This window comes from Molossus molossus, unplaced genomic scaffold (assembly GCF_014108415.1).
Source record: "Molossus molossus isolate mMolMol1 unplaced genomic scaffold, mMolMol1.p scaffold_m16_p_13, whole genome shotgun sequence".
In the NCBI taxonomy this organism is placed as follows: Eukaryota; Metazoa; Chordata; class Mammalia; order Chiroptera; family Molossidae; genus Molossus; species Molossus molossus.
The window spans coordinates 39672326-39690904 of NW_023425348.1; positions in this window are offsets into that span (position 1 = coordinate 39672326).

An 18579-nucleotide genomic window follows, 5' to 3' on the forward strand; every position below is an offset into this window, starting at 1 on the left:
TTCTTTCTTCTTTTAGTAATGTTGACTACTTATGCTAACATATTGAGAGGAATACCAAAGGCAAAGAGACCAGCTAGGAGGTTTCCGTTCTGCCCCCTAAAAGAGCAAACTGATGAGTTCTAAGCACAAATACTAGTATTATGCTATGAGAGTCCAAAGGATAGATATTCTAATGATAAGACTCAGGAACTAATCCATGATAAAGATAACATTTAAACTAGAATTGAGTTATGTGATGTTATAGACTGCATTGTTTTTTCTCAAAATTTATAGACTGAATCTATAACCCCCAATGTGATTATATTTGGAGACAGGGCCTTGAAGGAGGTAAATAAGATTACATGAGGTCAAATAGTGGGGCCCCTAATCCAACAGAACTGGTGTCCTTACAAGAAGGGTAAAAGACACCAGGGATGGGCACACACAGAGAAAAAAGCCATTGAAGACATTGTAAGAAGGTAACCATCTGCAAACCAAGGAAAGAGACTCAGAAGGAATCAACCTGGCCAGCGCCTTGATCATGAACGTCCAGCTTCCGGGACTGTGACAAAAGAAATTCCTATGTTTGACACCATCCAGTCTGTGGTATTTTATGGCAGGCCTAGCAGACTATGCGTGTGGTCATGTATAAATTTTAGCCATCCATCTGTCCATGAACGTTTTCATGCATTCTTGACTGAGGATCAGTTATTTGCTAGCAGCTGCGTTGTATGCTGGGGCACAGAACGCAAGAAGACATAGTAGCTAACACATAAATATCCTTGTCCTGCTTTCTCCCCCATCCTCCCTCCACCTCTCCTCTCTTCTTCCTCCTCATCGTATCAGTGATAATAGTGACATTTGTACTGTCCCTGCAGTGATGATAATCATTAGCACTGGTCAAGAGCACCATCCAAGAGCAGGGAACTCAATTTAATTACCCCCAACCTGCAGTTCCCTGTAGGTGCCTCAACCTGTACATCTCTTATAGCTGTTTGGAAAATGATCAAAGTTATCTTTTGAAATAAACTCACAGGAGGATAGCACAATGCCAAAGCAATATCACTGTAGTTTCTTTTCAGAGGAGGTATGCATTGAGGTTTATAATCATTTGTAATCACAAACCACTTTTGTCCTGATAACGGCAGGCAGTCTTAACCCAATGGTTGCAGAAAAGATAACAAACCAAATGATAACATTTCTTTGTTCCAACCCCTAGCTATCATACCAGCTAATGTATTTTCAGGGAGTATGTATCACTACCAGTGCTATTTAAATATAATAGAACATTTTGGTGTCAACTCCCCCTCCCCCCCTTTAGTGTATGTAGCTAGGGGATCTGATCACCCAGCAAGAAATTCTTTGATAAACAACCTGTTCCAGGGAGGCAGCCTATTGCAATGCTCACAGCATGGAATAATTAGGTAGATCTGCATTCAAATGCCTACTGGTTTTACCTCTGCAGTAGTGAGTTCATCCTTTTGAACATGGGTTTTCTCATCTATAGAATGAGGATTAATGACATAAAGTTTGTCAAGCATAATGCCCAGCACAAGGCGAAGCCACTCGGTTCCTAGCATGTCCTGTGGCTGAGTCTGCTTGAATTACAGGATTAGCTGAAAGGAACATTCTCACCAGCCTGATCAGCGAGAGACCCGGGGGCTGAGGTTGGCTCCATTCAGCAGACTTGCATTGTGTTCATTAGAAAGGCACCAACCCCTGGGAGGCACTGCAAACCTCATTCTCTCCCAAAGAATTTGATATTCATGCTGCCACATCCAAAGGTTGGGGCAGCTATTATGTATTAAAATGTGTCATTTTAAATTGCCTTTTTTTTTTTTTTTTGCCAGCACTAGCAATATAGATATTGAAATTTCTTCAGAAAGTGCTTATCTCATCAAGACTAAAATTATACTATATGAAATACTAATTACAGTATTATGAAGAAGGTTGAACTCTTCTGTGACATCCTGTCTATTAGGAGAATACTAATTTCCTCTCTTTCTTAAGGCAGATAGAGCCATGGCATCCCTGCTTCCTCTATTCCCGACGCCAATTTCACAGACTGGTGCGTTAAGAGCTCGAATTCTACTCTGGGTCGAAGTTGTCTGCCCCTTTGCATCTGCTTCCAAAAGAGCAGTAGAGATTGAAACCAAATAGACCACAGACTGAGTTCTAGTGCAATGAGAAAGGCGTTGGAAAAGGAGCTCCAACCACTGTCCGGGCAGGCGATTTAGGACAGCAAATGTATTTTAAACAAAATAAGGTAATACTTTCAAAACACTTGTAACATTGCCTGGCCCAGGCTAAACATTCAATAAATAGCAGCTGCTATTCATAGTTTATTATTATTATTATTATTTTATATAAAACAATTCATCACCTAAGACCTTTAAAGCCCATTTGCCAGTATAAATGACTTGTCCGAGATGAGAGCTAGCAAGCTGGAGACAGTGCTTGAGCTGGGATCCTAGGAACACGATTTTTATTTAGCCATTCATTCATTTAACAAAGATTTGAATGCCTGTTAGGTTCCGGACACTGTCCTAGTGCTGGACACAGATAAGTAAGACTCAGTGCCTCTGCTCCGAAAGCTTCCTATCCAAGGGAGAGATGAAGCAGCGATCACCCCCCCTGCAGCGCCATCTGGTCAGTGCCACACTGGGGAGCCCAGAGCATCTGAGCAAAGCCAGGGCATCCCTGCCTTACTGCCCCCCAGCAGGGGTGAGAACCATCTGAGGTCGGAGCCCTTTCCAGTCTAGGTGAGATTATCGGGTTTATCTGGGCCCATGTCTGAAAAACAAGGGTATTGAAATGGTTGATACCCCTGGCCCTCCTTATGCCCAAATGTTCTCTTTCATAAAGAGTTACCTGCCCAGTGCAGTGCTTTTTCAGAGCGGTTCTGAAATGTTCCAGTGAAGGTACCTTGAGCACTGAAGTGTAAGAGAGCGGATTTACTTCTGCATAAAGCAGCATGAAAGAGACACTAGAGTAGGGGGGATGGGCTTCACCCCCGCTTGAGGACTAGTCCAGCAAGATCTTGGCTCGTCAGAGGTTCCTTTGAGGCGTACCCCATGACCACGAAACCCTAGGTAGAGAGTCTTGAATTAAAAGATGCTGGGATGAAAAACAGGGTCCTGAGGAGCTTGAGTGTGCTTTGAGCCTCCGGTGACACAGACGAGGAGCCAATACCAGCCCCACCACTTGTGAATTTAGGGTAGCTTATTAATCTCTCTGGCGCTCAGTTTCTTCACCTCTAAAAAGAGGCTGGTAATTTGTCTCACAAAGCCATTGGGCAGCGAGAATGAGTTGCGTGAGTAAGCCTGGTACATTGTAAGTGCTCAGTAAATGTTAATTTCCTTTACTTCTCTAGCAAACAGAAGCATGGGCAAAGGTTTTAAGGGGACTCCTTCCGAGATTTTGCTTTTTATTTATGACATTTTTATTATTTTGAGCATTTATATTGTGTCTGATTTGCCAGAAATCAAAATAAATCATCCAAAAAAAAGAAACTATTCTGGCATGTACCCAGATGGACAGCAACAACGAGGAATTTTAGGGTGTTTGTTCCACCAGCCTTTACCGACTTAGTTCCCATTGCAGAGACATTCGGATTGTGGAAGATTTATTTAAACTCAGAAATGCTCAATGACCTGTGAAGTCACTGCTTCTGTGCACACACTGCACAGCTCGCGTAGTGTGAACCGGCTGAAGGAAACCCTTGTTCAAGGACCACGTTTTATTGTAGTATAATTTTTTGTTTCTCAAATATGGAGCATTTTTATTTTACTGTTTCTGAATTTATTTTTATTTTCATAAAATTGCGATGTGGACAAGTGGGCATGATTTAAAAATTTAAATAGAAATGAGAAGATTAAAATGAATAACAAAAATTATACCTGTCTCACCTCTCCCTCAACTTTGGGACTCACACAGATTTGAGGCATCAACCTGTCTGTATTCATTGGTATTGATCTCTAAATAAAGTATCTAAATAAATTGCTTATATTATCATTTCTTCATGTATCCATTTTAGACATTTTTACTTCGGTTATAGTAGATGTGGTTTTCACTTTCTTACATATATATTTCTCCCTTTTCATTCTCCAAAATTAGTTTTATTATAATTTTTTTTAAATCAAAGGTTTGATTTAAAAAAAAATAGTACAATGAGTAAATATTGTCTATTGCCATTTCAAATTGTATATTATTATTCACTTTTTAGATGTTATTTTAATAAGTTACCATTTTTATTTATGAATTTTCTATATATGTATCCAATTATTCAGATATACTTCAACAGATTTTTCAATTACCAAATTTATTATATAAAAATAAAATAATGTATGACCCTCTTCTATATGGGGCCTCCTAAGTCTCCTACACCCTCCTCCTCAGGGAGATACCCCATTTCCCTGAATCATAGACATTATTTTAATTTAATTCTTTTCCTGAAGAACACCCTTGAATTATTAGAGGATACTTGTAGCGATCAAATCACTTCCTAATAAGGAATCTATTTTAATTCTATCCTTATACCTGATTGAAAATGTGTCTGGGGACAGACAACCAGGATAAAAATCATGTTTCTTTAGCAGCTTGAAAACATTGCCGAGTGGATTTTAGAGTTCATTATTGCTATTGAAAAGTCCGATCCCATTCTGACTCCTGATCACCTGGAGGCGAATTGCTCTTTGTTCTCCACAGAAGCTCCTTCAGAACTTGTCTTTATTCCTCGTGGTCTTGATGTATTTATTTCTTCCCCTTATGAGTATGGGCACTCTGACCCAACTCTGGACACATGTTCTCCACTTATGTGACAGTGTCTATAATTTTATTTCTGATTAATTTTTCTTCATTGACAAAGTAAAAAAAACAACAACCCTGATTTATTTTTTCACACAGTAACAACAAGAACAACACTCAGGTTTGAAGATTAGAGGGCCTCAGCAGGATTTTTTGCCTTTCTTTTATAGGAAGGAGTGGACACGTTTCAGGCAAGCTGATTTACAGTTAATATTGTGTTATTTTTTTTAATCACTGGATGTCTTAGTCAGCTGAACAGGAACTTTTTATCTCTGTTTCTACCTAATTCCAGGAAAACAAACTCCTAACCTTGATTAAATATCTATTTGTTAGATGTTAGATATCCCCTTATTTTCTATCCTAACTTTCCAAATTTACTCTTTAGTATAACTTTGGGGGGATTTTTGAAATGTTTCTTAAAGTTTATAATATTTTAAACAATGATACTTTAATTTTCTAGAATTTTTTTTCTCCAACTATTATACATGCAACACTCATTTCATAAATGCCCTGTCATTTCTGTCTCTTGAAATTTTCTCCAGCTTCTGTTTCTTTGGAGTTCCATTTATATTCTCGCTCTGTCTAGCTCTGTCTCTCCTTATATTGAAGGCATTCCTTCAATAGATGCTCACTTATATAGAAATAGGAGGCACTAAAAAGCAGATTGGAGACTCTCGGGGTGGGGAGAAGGAACCTGGGTAAGACTTTGCTTTGACTCTTGGGCGTCACTTCAGGGAAATGAGATGGCAAACAGCTCTCCCCCATATGTTTTTATCTGAATGTTTTATCCTTGGCTTCCTCCTTTACTTTCTCTAGAGAGGAACTCTCCAGCCTCTAGCTTTGGAGAGAGACACCCTGTTCCTTGCATTGAGAAGCAGTAAAAGGAAGGAAGCTGGGGTCTCTCCAATTCAAAATACAGACTGTTGCTGCATCTCCTCGTCCCTGGGGTGCAGAAGTCCAAAGCTTCAAGGTGTATTTCCCTAGAGTGACCTCTGGTTGTTTGAATGTGAAGAGATGGAAGGAGAAGGGAGAGGGAAAGGAAATAACCCCTGCTCACAGGAATACAGAAGGTGGAAGGCTATAGGAAGATAACGCTTTGCACACCATTTGAACCTGACCCTTACTCTCAATCCTCTCTTCGTGGACACCTTCCTAGGTTCTGCAAACTGCAAGCCTTTCTGGGGCTTTTAGAGGGGAATCTTCTGGGTCCTCCTTGGTGTGGCCCTCTCCGGGTTTAGAGGTTCTTCTGACTCCTGTTCACCTATGCCATTTGTCACTTCCCCATCTACTTCCACATTTCAAAAAGTTTATAGAAATCCCCTGTCTGCTCCTGTCTTCTCTTCATTCTCTTTGTAATGTTGCTTTTTTATAACTACTAAAAAATTTCTTTAATTTTATTTTAAAAGGATTTTGGGAAAGAGAGAAAATAAATGTGTGTAGTCATTCCATTCTATTACAACTGAATTCAAATATGACATTTATGATCTACTTACTTTTGCCTTTTCATCCTTAAAGACATATTTAATAGTCATTGAGTTACTACCATTATAATAAAATTATAAGAACAACATTAATAACTTTCATTCTTGAAGTAATACAGTATTTTAGAATTTTAGAAGCCTTTCCGTATTTAATTATTCATGCGAAGTAGATGTTTTTAGCCCCATATTATACAAGATATAGAGGTTAATAGAGTTTAAATAATATGTCTATGGTTACATATTGAGTTGTTAAAGGGCCTAAAACTGGAACCCCAAGTTCCTGACCTTTACTCTGATGCTCTTTTTAGGATATTATAAAAGCATTGTAAAGGGGACTCTAATACACTGCTGGTGGGAATGCAGACTGGTGCAGCCGCTATGGAAAACAATATGGTGCTACCTCAAAAAATTAAAAATTGAACTTCCATTTGACCCAGTGATCCCACTGCTGGGAATATACCCTAAGAAGCCTGAAACACCAATCAGGAAGAATATATGTACCCCCATGTTCATAGCAGCACTATTTACAATAGCTAAGACCTGGAAACAGCCCAAGTGTCCACCAGTAGACGAATGGATCAAAAAGCTGTGGTACATATACACAATGGAGTACTATGCAGCGGTAAGAAAGAAAGATCTCTTATCCTTTGAGACGACATGGAGGGACCTGGAAAGTATTATCCTAAGTGAAAGAAGCCAAGCAGAAAAAGACAAATACCACATGATCTCACTTATATATGGAATATAATGAACATAACAGTCTGAGGAATACAGTAGACCCAGACACATGGAAGTAGGGCACAGACTGACATCCCTCAGAAGAGGGGATGGGGGGTGGGGGGGTGGGAAGAGATAAACCACAGAACTTATATGCATGTATGCATGACCAATGGACATGGACAACAAAGCCGGGGACAGGGTGGAGGGGGGGTGGGGTGGGGGGTGCCAATGGGGTAAAAAGGTAAAATATCTGTAACAAAAAAATAAATAAAAATTCATATAAAAAATAAAAAAAAAATAAAATAAAATAAAAAAAAAGCCTCTTAAAAAAAAAAAATAAAAGCATTGTGCTGAGAACTTTGTGTGAGGTGTAAGTATGAATAAGACATAAATTTTGCCCTCAAGAAGCTCTCAATCTAAGAAGAAAAGACTCAGATGATATTTTAATTTTATTATAAAAAGAATGAAATAAGTGTTTTTACATTAGTTGGCTGTGCTTCTAAGATAGATAAAATGCTCAGAGAATGAAAAAGAAAAAAGTCTGGTTCTAATGAGAAAGATCCAAGAAAGTAGGCATTTGAGCTCCTACTATGAAGGAAGGGTCCCCTGTGTACAGGAGGTAGAGGAGGGCTTTCCTGGGTGGGAGGAAAGAATAAGCAAGGACATGGCGGGGAGCAATCCTCCGCACATTCATGAAACACACAAGGGAGTTGAGGCAAGATGAGTGGAAGAAGAGAGGTGGAGAGGGAATTTAGAGCAATATCATATAAGTCCTGAAGGTCTTGCTAAGAAATTCAGAACTGATTAATTTCAAAGAACAGAGAGAGAGAGAGAGTAACTAGAATGACATAAAAATATGATTGCTTTTCCTGTTTTTCTACCAATTATTTTTTCCAAATGATTTCACACTTTCAAGATACAGACTTAATTTTGAGAACTTACTAAGGAAGAATTGGAGGCCTTTGCCCCTAAGGTGGCTTCCTCATGCTTAGAGCTGTGAGTAATGTCAATAGACTGGGAAGGTAAGAAGGGAGGAGTCTTAATGACTTCCCTTGCATGCACACATTCCAAAGTTAAAATACTTAGGCCCAGGGAACTTTTAAGCTGTAATTTCTTTCATATTCATCACAATACATAATTCCTACTTCTGCAACTACAACAGTGTATCTTTTTATAATATAATATAACCATTAGGATTAGGTTTCTGAACAACTATGGAAGGATGGTTCATACTACAAGAACTTAAGACATTTTGGGGAAAAAAAAGAGTTAGTGAGAAGGAAATCAGGAGTAAAACCTATGAAAGACTTGATGTTTACTAAAATAAAACAGTAATGACAGAACACTCAATATAAATAGCACTCATGATATTTTATGTATTCTAAATGAGAAATAATGGCTCTGTGCAATTAATTTTCATTTGCTACCTCATGACCGTTGGGGTTTTGCTCCCCTGCGGTTTCTGTAATAGCCCTGTACGTTTGCTTTGTGGACACCGTGCAAAGCTAGAGGCGTTTACTTCTGTGTTGTTCCTCCACACACATATGTCATTTTGTTATTATGACCAGAATATTTGAATGTCTCTCCTCACAGTTATTCCAAAACACCTGAGAACTGTGACTACTTCAGAAAGTTCTGAGTGGTCACTGGGCATACTTCAGAGAACCTGGGTTGTGTTTTGAGCTCAGCTCCTGAGAAATTCTGATCAAAGTATGTTCTTAGGCTTTCTTAGGTCTTCCCAGCTGTTTCTTTGTTCACAAGTATTCCTGTTTTCTTTCTCTCTCCCAAGACTTTATCACAACACACAAACACACACACACACACGCACTTCTACTCTTACTCTGTGCTGCCTCACTTTGATATTTCTGATCGTTATTTCATTCTCTTCTGATGACCCTAAAGAGTAGGGTTCACTACACTCCCAGGTCTTGAACTGAAACACGTGTGGTTTCTGTAAAGGTTTGCAAAAGCCATTCCTTCACAGAAAATCTTCATGGAGGAAAAGTTGTCACTGGTAATAATATTCCCATCTCAACTCCCCACACCCTGGCAACTCAATCACTCCTGGAACATTAAGACTAGCTCCCCCCACAACCCCCCAATGCTTTATTTGCTTGAAAAACACCCACACCACCCCTTTCAGCAGACTGAGATCAGCCTCGAAGGAGAAATGCCATTCTTTCCATCTCCATAGGTGAGGAGCTCATTCAGCTCATTGGAGTTGAATGCGCAGGCTTCATGGTGAAGTCAGAAGAGGTGGCTTCATAGTTCATCTCAGTAGGGTTGGCCTTCAGTCTAGTTCCCTCCGGAACCAGCTACATCACCAACCTAGAAAACAAATGAGATCCAGATCTCCAGAGTCTCGCAGGAAAGAGCACCTTCTAGGCACTCAGTAAATACGCACTCAAAAAACATGCACTTCCTTCTGACTGATTCTGAAAGATGAAGAAGCACCCAGAAATGGCATTGTCTACTGTGCATCAGCAGAGAAATACGAACCCTGGGAATTTTAAAGAGAAGAACGTTAATGAATAATCCAGGGGAATTTGCCTCCCTACTTATATATCCTCTACCCATCCCCTTTCGAATTAGGGGGGGAAAGGAAAAAACAATGATAGTTCATTAATGATGTTTTTGAAGCTGTTTCAATATGTGGTATCACTGCACCAAACCACAGGTCTATGAGTAAGAAGAAAAGATGAAGATTCCCTTTCTGTGGATGGAGAAACGACATGACTGTGCAGGATGCTAACAACACGCATGCGCACAGCGGCACCTCGGTTCTGCCGCCTCAGCTGTAGGATGCGGTCGTGGCTCAGACGCTGGGCCGTTGATCCGAGTGAGCAGCAGCTTAACATTTATTTGTCTTGAGTCACCTCCACCCAGTGTGAGACAAGATCTAAATAAGGTCAAGCCAGGGCCTTAAGAAATTAGCAAGATTTCTTTCCCTTTACTAGCTTACCTACTGAATTTTTTATTTGTATTTTTACTGAGGTGTAATTTACATAGTGCTGAAGTGCATAGTCGCATCATTTTGGTTTTTGTCTTTGGTTTTTTTAATGTTTCTATTGATTTTTTAGAGAGAGAGGAAAGGAGGGGAGATAGAAACATCGATGTGAGAGAAACATCCCCTGACTGGGGATGGAGCCTGCAACCCAGGCATGTGTCCCGACCAGGAATTGAACCGGGACCTCTCAGTCCAGGGGACAATGCTCGATCCACACCAGCCAGGCTAGTCGAATCATTTTGGACAAACACATGCCACCATGTAACTCCCAGCCCTACGAAGATACAGGACATTTCCATGACACCAGCAAGGCCCCTTCTGACCCTTCTCCACTGGCTTTATTTGAATGGCTTTGTGATTCTAAAGAGCCAAGATAACACTTTTCATTATTTTCTTACAGCAGGTAGATGACTCCAGGAAGTTTATCATCAGTCTCTAAAAGTACCCTGTAAGCTGTACCTCTACCTTTTCCTCTTAGACAAATTTGCTCTAAATATATTAAGATCCTTCCCATAATTATTTTTCTACCCAGCTCGATATAATGCATGAATGGAAAAAGATATATTGTATGGTTTCATAGGAAAATCACTCACTGAATATGAGTAAACATGATGTCTCTGTATATGAAGAGCTACTTACCCATCCTTACGTTGGCTGCACTGCGTAAACAGACAAAGTAGTTAGTGTTGGCTCTCCGGCATTGTTAGATTTTTTAAAAATAATCTTTAATTTGGTTTGGTGTTAACCCCTCATTGTCTTGGTCCTATTTTCTCAATTATATTTTCAAAAACCTTCCAGCAGAAACAGTGGGTGAAAAAATTCTGTGGTTAAAGACTGACTACCACTTTGAGATGGTTTTCTTCCATGGGAAATACTCCTGAAGGTTTAGAATTGTTGATGATGTTCTTATTGAAAATGTTTTCTTAAGTATAAGATGAGGCAAACGTAGCTTTACAGTTGTGAAAATGCAAAATAGAGTTTATTCTTGTATTGTGATTTTATTTTATTTTTTTATCCTCACCCAAGGACATTTTTCCATTTTTTGTACAGATAGAGTGGGAGGGAGAGAGAGGAAGAGACAGAGAGAGAGAAACATCGATGTGAAAGGGACACATCTAGTGGCTGCCACTGCACGACCAACCAGGGCCAGGGACAAACTGCAACCGAAGTACGTGCCCTTAGCGGGAACCGAACCCGGGTCTCTCTGGACTGCAGGCCGACGCTCTAACTGCTGAGCCAAACCGGCCAGGGCTGTATTGTTATTTTTTAATTATTGTATTATTTTCCATGCAAGCAGACAGCTGCAAACCTACTTTTGCCCACCCTATATGCGTCTCAAGCATTGGTTATTCAGATGGATTACTAGATTTTGAAAGGTATTTGGTCAGAGAATAAAATCTAGATTTTCTTTTCTTTATCCATGTTTTATCTTATTATAAATGTCTTATAAAATGTGATACTAGTGCCCAGATGAACAAGTACGCACCTGGGTCAGTAAAAATCCCTCACTTTAACCAGAACTGAAGAAGCATGTGCCATCAGCTGAAGGTTTAGGATTACCACCTCCAAAGCAAATGAACTTCATTAGACTATAAATAATTCCAGCAATTATAGCTGTGTTATTTATAGTTGTGCTCCAAGAGCCTAATGCAGTGTCTGGCACAGAGGTGATCAACATACATTGACTAAATAAATGAATAATCAGGGACAAAAGTGGTTCCCATCCAGCTTTGTGCCCCTGTCATCCAGCATGATACATGGCACATACAATCTACTCAAGACCTTATCCTTGGATAGAATTATCCACAGTTAAATGGTAAAGAGCTAAGGAGGCATAACAAAGGTATCTGAAGCCACATCTCAGAGACTGGGTTCAAGATGGTATAGAATCTTTTTATTTAGGTCACTAACTATACATGAGGTTTTGCAGACCCAGAAAGAGAATAAGGATATAGTGTGACAAATGTTGGATTTAGAGGGTTCTCTGTCACCTGTTGTCCATGAGCAAGTCTCTCAGCTTCTGAGACTCGTGATTTCATCTATAAAGTGAGAATATAACACCTCGCCAAGTTCCAAAGATAAAATGAAACCTTTTATGGGAAAGTTTCTGCATAATACTCGACCCAGTTGTTGGGACCCTTCCTTTTGCTGTTCTCTTCTTAAGGAGTGACTTTCTTCAAGATGTGGAATACTTGGGAGAGTATGAAGAGTCAGGCTGAAGGTAACTCCCTCCACCTTGATATATGTTCTCAGTCTGTGGCTTCTAGTTGTATTTGCTTATGAACAAATGTGAGTTATTGCTCCTATTGCCCCGCCGAGCGGTTGCTGCTATGCTACAGCAAGCTGGACTCTGAATGTGCTCCCAGCCAAGTTTACCCTGGGTTCCCTCCTCAAACTGTAGAGTTTCTGACGATGGGAACCCTCAAGCACAGCATCCATCTAAATCCCAGGCTTAATGTTTTAGGCATGTCAACATAAGATTTGGTAAGATCATTACTGAAATGAAAGTTGAGACCATATGCCCCCTAAACCCCTGACCAAACCAAGGACCCACTTTTAATAAAGACCTGGCTACTTCACAATCAGCAAGGGAACTCTGACCATATCCATTCCATAGATATTCTTAGGTACTCAGAATTAGAAGGTAGTACCTTTCAACCACGGTCCTGAGTGGAGGGTGGAGACAAGCTGGGGACAGTGCTGCAATTTCAAAAACACTAGCAGATTCCAAAGGTCTGTTGTGAATGCTTATTCTGGCGAGACAGCAGTTCTCCTGATGATGTTTAATAGGACACCTCAAGTAAATAAATAAGGGCACTAGCATTTTGGCTGGGTGAACTGGTCTTTCTGGCCTCATTTAACTCAGGTATCTCTCCCGTGACATCCCTCCAAGAAACTCACTTCCCAGTGACACTGACCACACCTGATGGCCTTGGATCTAAGCTCATCAAATACACCCTCAGCTCCAATATACCCTGTTCTCTTTTGCCTTCTTAACTTTGCATGTACTAGTCCACAATATAGATTAGTCTTACCATTTTCTCTTCTTAGAGAAATCGAATACTTCCCTCAAGGTTCTCCGTCCTTCCTCTGAACTCCCACAGACTCTTGGCTTCCTGATACCTTTGACTTATCTTCTCGTATGGAGAACTTTTGCTTGCATGATATACACACTGGACCATGAACTGATTCATAGTAGGTGTTCAATAAATATTTGTAAAATAAATAACAGAGGTTTTGTTAAGTTGGTTTCCAACTTAGGGCATAAAGCAGCATAATGTGCATGTTGTGGGAAGGGGAAAGAGTAATAAGGATAGAGAATAGTAAGAAGGTGGTGTTACCTACCTGCCTCTAACTGCATAGGTGTGAGACGGCGATGTGGTGTCTCTTCTTGTGAGGTATGATACAAATCAGGAATGACATTGATGTTTTAAGCACCATTTACCAAGCTCTTGCTAAGCAGCAGTCACTTTGCTTGGTATTTTGACTCACTTTAAGCTCCTAGTTGCATGGAAATATGCACTTGCCTAGTGGTTTACGATTTCCTAAGTGTATGCATATCCAGGTTCATGGGAGGTGGTGCTGTGTAGTTGTTAACTATGCACTTGCCTAGTGGTTTATGATTTCCTAAGTGTATGCATATCCAGGTTCATGGGAGGTGGTGCTGTGTAGTTGTTAACTATGCACTTGCCTAGGGGTTTATGATTTCCTAAGTGTATGCACATCCGGGTTCATGGGAGGTGGTGTTGTGTAGTTGTTAACTCCACAACAGTGGAGTACCTGCTTGGATCTGAATTCAGTGGTGCTATTTATTTACTTGTAACCTTAGACATGTCTGTTCCCTATTTCTCTGTTTCCTCAACCACAAAATGCAGATAGTATGCACCTTATAGGACTGTCATAATGATTATTGGATCCCTAATACATACAACACACATTCTATTTAATTTTGAATCACAGGAAGCACTCAAAAAAGTTAACATTGATATTAAGAATCTGTTTTGAATTTTACATAGAAACCTATGAAACAAGCAGGAGAGATTCTACTCTTCCCCATTTTACACAGAGAAAACTGTAATTGTGCTTACGGGTCTTTCCAAAGGACTAAATTACTACATGAAGGTAAAAATTTGATCCCTGGTTTTCAGATTCTGAATTCAGTCTCTTTCTGTTATATATTCCCTACGACCTGAGATAGCTCCTCACTGTCTTTTCTTTGGTTTGCTGCTCTTTGTAGCATCAGCCTTGGCTCATTTATGAAAGGCACATTTGGGGAAGGGAGGATTTGTGTTGAAATGAAACACAGTTATAAAAAAATTGAATCTAACCATTTATCCCTACTGAGCAAGTTTGAAGGGAAGCGATTTTCCTATTTCTCTGCAAAACATTCCCAGTTACTATGAACAGTTGGTGGGGAAAAAAAAAATGTTGGTTTAACTATTTTATTAAGTATCTTTTGAAAGAACTTCAAAAGGGCTTTATTTATAAAATGTTGTAAAAGTATGAAAACATCACCAACTACAAAGATGGGTGCTTGAAGGAAAACAGGAACCAATCCTTTTTGACAAGAATTCCTAGTCTGATACCCCTGCCTGTTTCTCTCTTAAAGGAACCTTGTGAGAATTTGACATTAATCAAACCATGGTTTAAATAGACTGTTACATTAAGGAATGTGTATTTGTCCTCAGAGATAATGCTGAATCTTTTCTATTCTTTATCAAAGTACATTTTAATTGACTGGCAAATTAAGAAATATTTTCCATGCATATAATATGAAGAAATATATTCACACAAAAAATAAAATAAGAGATTCATTATAGTTTTATCTAGCTGTAAAATTATGCAGCTCTACTCTGAGACTACATCTGGTGTAGTATAGTTGGGTTCAGTTTTAACAACTATATATATGGGTGGTAGAGAAGGCATTAGGATTTTATACATACACATATATGGATGCTTGTGTGTGTGTGTGTGTGTTCATATTAAAATATGAATATAAATACATATTTTGTATAGATTATAACATTAATATTTTTCCTCTTGACCAGGAAGAATGGATTGTGTCTGTATCCTGAAACGTCACATAGTAGCTAATGTCTGTAAACAGTTGTCAGCCTGGTAAATCTCACTGATATTTCAGAGAGATAAAAGAGGTCATCCTTCAGTCAATGACTTTTACTGAAACCACTATGTTCAAAGCATGGTATTATGCATTATATTTTATAAAAGGGAGAAATGGCAGAGATAAAAATGTGCTCTTCCAGCCCTTAAGGAACATAAATTCTAATTCATTATGTTGAATGTTAAATAATAAAAATTTTAAGTGGCATCAATAATTTATATTTTTATAGTGCTTTGCCACTTTCAAAGTGTATTCATGGCCATTGTTCCAAGTGACCCTCATGCCAGCACTGTTAAACACACTTTGCTAGGCTACGACTAGTGAAGGAGATATTATTATTAGCTCCATTTTATATTTAAAAAATTTAGGAGTTTCACAGAGGTTAGGTAGCTTGCTGGTAAATGTTTCAGTTTAGACTTGAATCCATTGGACAGTGAGACTTCAAATCCCACTGCTCTGGTTGGTGGGAAAAGCCTAGACGTTAGAAAAATGCATTTCTCTTGTGAGTCTAAATGGCAGAACCAGATCCTGACACTTCTCAAAATTAAATGCTTTTCTATGTTACTATAGTATATTGTTAATTTCTCTGTGGTATAGCACCCAGTATAGAATGACATGTAGTATATTTAGTTAACTCTCTCCTTAAAACTTGACTTTCTAAGAGCAAGGACCAAGCACTTTACGTGTTCCCATTATAAGGTTTCATACGGTGCTTTCTCTTCTGATTCTCCTCCTACTCTATGGATGGTCTCCAGGCAGAAGCAGGCAGTTGCTCTACCTCCAGTAGGTAGTTTGCAATCTGTGCTCCTCCAGCTGTTAGACGTGCTCTGACCTGATTGCCTCCGCTCGCACTCAGAATTCTGGGTTGAATGCTGACGTTCAAAGCTGAGGACTCCTCTCCCTGAGTCTTCCTACTTTTCACCAGGCGTGAGGGAGCCTTTATCTACCTCTTTCTATGACCTCTCTCAATAACTAGACGTCCCTGTTCTTTTAATCGCCTCAAAAATGAACCTCTCACCATTCTTCATGTTGCCTCTGCTATACAAGTGTTTATCCAGCTGGTGGAACGGGGATGGAAGTGACCTGATAGCAGCCACCTGTTCATATGCAGGTTGAAGCAACGTGAATCTCATGGCTGTCACGCCAAGAGGTGAACTCAGAGTTTGTCACTTTTACTTTGTCATTTAACCATTCAAACTGCATATCTCACATCAGGGTCATCTCCTCCCAAAATATTCAGCTCTGTGTTTTCTGTGAGATTCCCATTTTCTTCTGATCTCATACGTCGATCTTTTCCCCATGATATACTGATATCTGCAGCAATTCTCCAGTGCAATTTACTTTTTCTTTCTATCCCTGAGCTCTTCACTCACCTGCTTAACTCTATTCAAGATTCAAAAGAATTTGACATTTTTAATTAACAAACTTTACGTTTAGAGCAATTTTAAGTTCTTGAAACAATTGAACAGAAAGTACAGAGGGTTCCTGTCTCCCCTGTGTCCCCACACATATACAAGCTCCCCCGCTGTAGACATCCTGCCGCACAGTGGTGTATTTGTTACAACCCATGAACCCACATTGACACATCATTATCCCCCAACGTCCATAATTCACATGAGGGTTCATTCTTCGTGTTTTACTTTCTGTGGGTTTGGAAAAATTTATAATTTTATGTTTCCACCATTGTAACATCATACAGAAAAATTTCACCATGAACAAAAAAATAAATCCTCTGTGCTCTGCCTAGTCATCCCTCCCTCCGAACTCCTGGCAACCACTGATCTTTTTACCATCTCCATAATTTTGTCTTTTTCAGAATGTCATATGGTTGAAATCATACAGTGTATAGCCTTTTCAGATTGGCCATTTTCACTTAATTATATGCATTTGATATTCTCCCTTGTCTTTTATGATGTGATAGCTCATTTCTTTTTAACATTGAATAGTATCCCATTGTTTGGATGTATCACAATGTATTCATTCACCTACTGAAGGCCCTCTTGGTTACTTCCAAGTTTTGGCATTCATGAATAAAAGCTTTTTAAAAAAAATGTGATAGGGGCCTGACATTCTTCTGGGTACTTTTACATAAACAATCATGCTTCTCACAACTATTTATGATGGCAAGTGTTTGGAGAAGCCAAGGCTCAGAGAGGTTAGGTGACATATCCAAAATCACCAAGCTGGTGTATATGATTGTCAGGACTCAAACTACATATATTTCAACATGAAGTCTACAACCCAATCTACTGCCCAGAATGGCATGCATACCACTTCTCTGCCCACCCTTGCCCATGGCACACATTGCTGGTTCAGTACAGCATACTTTCTTGTGAAGCCTAATTCAATATATGCTGCCAATATTAATCAATTACAGTTGGCATACAAGATGAAAACTAGTTGACGTTCTTGCTATAAAAAGATGTCATATATCTCCTTAGGGAATACACATTCAACTTTTGACCACATTTTGGCTGACATCTATGAGGTATAAATTTTATGATGATTAATATTATGCCCTAGTTCAAAAAGAAGCCATATAGCCTAATGATCCTTATAATAACATTTTGATACATTAGTAACAATGTCTTAATTCTGTTGAATTATTGAAACACAGTCTTTCCCAACCTTATTCACTTCTATCTCCCTACTTACAACAGACAGAATACTCTAACATCCGGCCTTTTTTTCTGTGTGTGCAAATGCTTCCCACATATGCAAGGAGTTGAGCTTCCATTACCATTCATGCAGGACGATCTCTATCACCGTTAGGACTGCAGAGCAGCAAACAGAGCCTCAGAAAGAACATTCAGTCCCGGCTGTCTTGCGATGAACAGCTCACCCTCTCTCTCCCTATCGATTAAGTTGGGTTTCTGAATATACCAAAGTCTCTTAACTTTTTTTTTTATCCATTTATTTTTTTATGTTGTTTTTATTTTTTATCCATTTATTTTTTAAATGATCTTCTGTACTTATTTATTTATTTTTCTTTCTGTTGAATGTGTTGGGGTGACACTGGTTAACAAAATTATACAGGTCTCAGGTGTACAGTTCTATAACACATCATCTGTACACTGCATTGTGTGTTCACCACCCCAAGTCAAGTCTCCTTCCATCACCATGTATCTACCCCCCCGTGTTGTTTTTAATGTATGACTGCAGTCATGTCACATAGGGTTAGTATCTTGATTTATTAAAATTCCTGATTTTTCTATTGGACATCTCATGCATTATATGCTCTGTAAGAAACTACCACAAATTTAGCAGCTTAAAACATTATACATGTATGATCTCAGTTTCTGTGGGTCAGAACTACAAGCACAGCTTAGCTGTGTCCTCTGCTGAGGGTCCCACAAGGTCAAAATCAAGGTGTTGGCTGGGCTGCATTATCACCTGGAGACTGGATTAGGGAAGAATCTGCTTCAAGCTCACTCAGATTTTTGGCAGAATTGCGAGTCTGCTAA